The following is a 4201-nucleotide window of genomic DNA, read 5'->3' as shown; positions in this document are numbered from 1 at the left end:
ATTTTGTTCCTCTGTCTTTTAACTTGTTTGCTGGCTTTCTGACCGTTATCAGGACTATTTCTAAGATTTATTGTTTTAAATGAATGATTAGCAAAAAAAGTTTTCTAAATGTGTAAATGTTCTGTTGCAGTTTATTCTCTAAGGAATTCAAGGTTGTAATGTTCTTAAGTTCTTCATAAAATTGATACAAATATCTCTGTGTAATATCAGATACGTTGAACAGCTAAGGTGGCGCTTTTTTTAATCATCTTTCAAACATTACTTCTTCAGTTATCTGATAACAAAGCTGAAAAGATGGGCGTTTTTTATTAGTAGCAGAAATCAGCCATTTGCCAATTCTGCTGTTCTCTGTAGGTGATACAGATGCACTGAGGTAGCATCACATGATCAAGACCCTAAAGCTCTTGAAGCTTTATGGTGGAAAAGGAAACAATTTTTATTTGGCTGCTTGTCACTCGGTTCATAATTAATATGAAAAAGTATTTTTTTTTTCCTACGTGTAGTGGTAGATTATTGCCTAAACAAAATAGCAGTGTCGTTAGCTGGATAACATTTGGTAACTGCAGCCAGTTCAGCTGGTGCTTCTGTGGAATACAGCTTATTGACCAGATCCTAGTACTTAACTGCCTGCGGCTTACTTATCTGTTAGTGTAAGTGGATATACTGAATCCCTAACAAAATTGGTAATGTGTTTATTAATGCAGTTGTACCGGCATCAAGAACACGAACTGCAATTTTTTTTTCCTCAGGAAGGTTGCAGTGAGCTCAACTACTATAATTGAGGCTGGTGAAGGAGAATCCTGAAACAGGATATTGAGACTCTGCTACCGCGTTGCAACCGTCTTTTGTCCTAGGTGTTGTGTGTGGATCCTTCTGTTGCGCTGTCCGCGGTCACTGCTGTTCTACTATGCAGAGCTCCGGATTGTCTGGGAATACTGAGACCTCTCCAGTTCATCTGCTTTTGGCTAGACAAGTAAGAAGGATTTAAGCTGAAATGTTTGAGTGGGCAGCAAGGGTATTAAAAGTTATTCATAATGAGATGGAAGACTTGGCTATTAGTGCCTTTAGTTTTTTATTGTAAATGCATTTTCAAACAAATCCTTACAGACATGAGTTTGATTTCCTCTGAACTATTAATGTAGTTGCTTCCTCAAAAGTATCAGATAAATTATTTATGTGCTGCTCAGAAACTGTCCTATATAATTTACCCTTATCAGAAAATTTGTATGAACATCAGTTGCTTGGTAAGTCTAATCAGTGGGATCGAAATGGAGAGAAGTTATTTTCGCACGACCACTTTTCCTTCCCTTCTGCTTATTCCTTTGCTAACAAGGGAATGAGATTCACCTCTTTTCTTACGTAGCACATTTTAGTGGTATGTGACTGCAAGCCAGTGTCCAGTGCAGGCCAGCTTCCATCGCACAAGGCAGCCGTTGGGGCTTAGTTGTGAGGCAGCATGTCTCTGCCTTTCCTCCTGCTCTGGTGTTGGGAGTGTTAATTTCAATATCAAATTAGGTAGAGCTTCTACTTCTCTTTCAAAATTTCTGAAATGCTGTAGGTTTTTTGGTTTTGCCGAATAAAACTCCTTTGAAGAAAAAAACGCTCTGAGAACAAAATGTGTGACCCAGAAATAACTGAGCGGAGAACAGGGACCAAGTTTTAAGCTTTTCAGTCCTGGATAGACCATGCAGTCATCTGCCACCACCCCTTTTAAGCAGGTAGGGAAACAAGTACTCTAGGTTCTGGTTTGAACTGTTAAACTCCTCATCTTCAAAACAATAAGCTGCATATCCCAAAGGGCTGCTGCTGAAACATTGATAAGTGCTAAATTATTAAATTAAATTTAAAAAAAAATAATAAAAATAAATTATTAAATTAAGCACCTGAGTGCTAAATATGATCAGTGAAAATAAACAGCAGTGGTAGACTGCAGTCATTGTAAGCCAGGATCACTGTATTTCAAGTTGCTTATCAGTTCAAGCAGATAAGACTGGTTTGCTTGCACGTGTTTTCCACAAACAAAGGTCTGGGCATTTGTGTACAATCTTGCACCTTAAAATAATAAAACCTACAGGTATAGTTGGGAAATGAAATGCTGTAACTTCTTTGCACAGAGAGAAGGTTCTTCTTACCCAAGAAGTAGGAACAGGCCTTTAATTGGGACTTATGATACTTTTGCAATTTAAGTCCTGAGGTTTGTACAGCCTCTCTTGTAAGAAATAATCGTGCAATAGGGCATTTATTTACTATCGGTCACTAATCTTTGTGAGGGAGTTGATCCATCCAAAAATGGATCTTTTATTTTGTCTATTGATAAAGCAAAAACAAACAAACAAAACCCCCAAACTACAGTTAGATGAAGGATATGTGCTTTTGAGTTGCTTGAATGCAGAAGGAACAGCTAGCCAGTGATGGTGGCACTTCAAGCAAAACAGTGAAATCTGTGCAACAGAAGAATCTGAAATATTTTAATATGATCAAAACAGCAAGATTCGTGACAAGAATCTAAAATATTTTAATATGATCCTTAGAGCATTTTATCAGTACGGGTTACTCTAAACCAAAGCTTACAGTGAAAAATGGCCGATGTTCTAGGCTTAGCCCTAGTTCAGTGTGAATGAAGGTGTTTCAAAGGGATGGTTTACAGTTTGAAAGCATCTCGCACATGTTCCTTGGGCCCTTAAACCCTCTGTCCCCAGGTCCTGCCATCCTGGGATATAACACGGGCTCTGCTCACTGCTTTTGAAAGTCTAGTCCCATGTTGATTGAGAGCTGGAGAGACAGCCTTCCTTGACAGCCCAAGTTAATCAACAGCCAACAGTCCCCTTAATTGTGTGCTTGCAGACCCTGCCAGGTGAAGGCTGTCCCTCCTGGGGAAGGGGTTACATGCAGCCTTCACTTTAGGATGCAGGGGTCACAACCACCAGCCCAGCCTTCTGGGAGCTGCCAGGTGATCATCTAGTGACAGTGTGGGTCTTCTGCCCGGGCTGGTGACAACCCTTTGTGTTCCTTCTGAGGGGACCAGTTTTGTGAAGCGTGTTGGGCCTGACTGGCTTCTGGGCTGAGGTGCTGGGGGTCTCATACCTGCTGCTCTCCCCCTGATGTGCACTGATCCCAAAGGAAAGCTGTGCTGGCTTTGGGCTTTCAGCTGCAGAATCCAAGTGGCAGGAGTGCCTGGTAAGGCTAAAGTGGTTTGGGTTTTTGGTTGTTTTTTTGTATTTGCAGGGGGTTTTGCCCCTTTTTTTTTTTTTTTTGGTTGGATTTTTTGTGGAGTTTTCTGCTATTTTTTTTTCCTGTTTGAAGTGGGGAGCAGTGTACCGTGCCCCCTTCTCTGCTCTGCAGGAAGGATGTCAGCAAGCGCAGCAGCTGCTCGCTGTTTGCTCCTGCTGGGGCACCTTCTCACCAAGGAGACATTATCTGGCTTTTTTAGTAGCTGTTTTGCAATGTGAAAGCCGTTGTCAGGAAAATGAGTGTTTTCTTCAGGCTAAGACTGTAGTCTTTTGGAAAACATGTTTGGGGTTGTTTTTTTTTTTTTTCTTTGCTACTTGGGAAGTTGCCTGATAGTGTTCCCTGTGCACAAGGATTTGCTTGCATGGGACCATTGTGGGGACGTGGCTGCAGCCCTGCCCCATAGCAGTCCCTCACCCTGGTGCCTACTCACCATGGATGTGCACTTCCTTCTAGGTATCTCCTGCTGCCCGTGGGCATCCTGTTTACTCCAGCCATCTACAAATTGTTCCTCCCACCCACAGACACACACCCTGTGTGTTCCCTGTGTTTGCGTCTATGTGCAGCAGCTCTTGTTGGGAATCAGAGGGACCCTGTTTTTCCCCACCACAGGGAATGGGATGGGCAGGCACCCTACATTCCAGGCACTGACTCTTCTGCTCCAGAGCCAAAGAGCTACCCAGAGCCATCCTGGGATTTTGTGTGCCCCTGTAGTGAGAGGTGCCTTCTGAGAGCGAGGTGGAGACACAGGAGGTAACTGCTCAGGGGTTACGAAGCCTGCTGCTGGAGAGGGACAGAATCGCTGCTGTTTTTCATGTAAAGCCACCAGTTTGCCCATCCCTCTAGAGCTGTTCCTGCATATGGAAAATCCCAAGAGTTGGCTTCCTGCTGTCTGTGCCACATCCTGGTGTCTGTATGCCCCTGCTGTGAGGCTTCACTTTCTCTGGAAAAAATAATAATTTTATTATAAACG

Source organism: Numenius arquata, chromosome 3 (genome assembly GCF_964106895.1).
Source record: "Numenius arquata chromosome 3, bNumArq3.hap1.1, whole genome shotgun sequence".
Lineage (NCBI taxonomy): Eukaryota > Metazoa > Chordata > Aves > Charadriiformes > Scolopacidae > Numenius > Numenius arquata.
The sequence above is the reverse complement of the archived record's forward strand: the minus strand, read 5'-3'. Positions refer to the sequence as shown.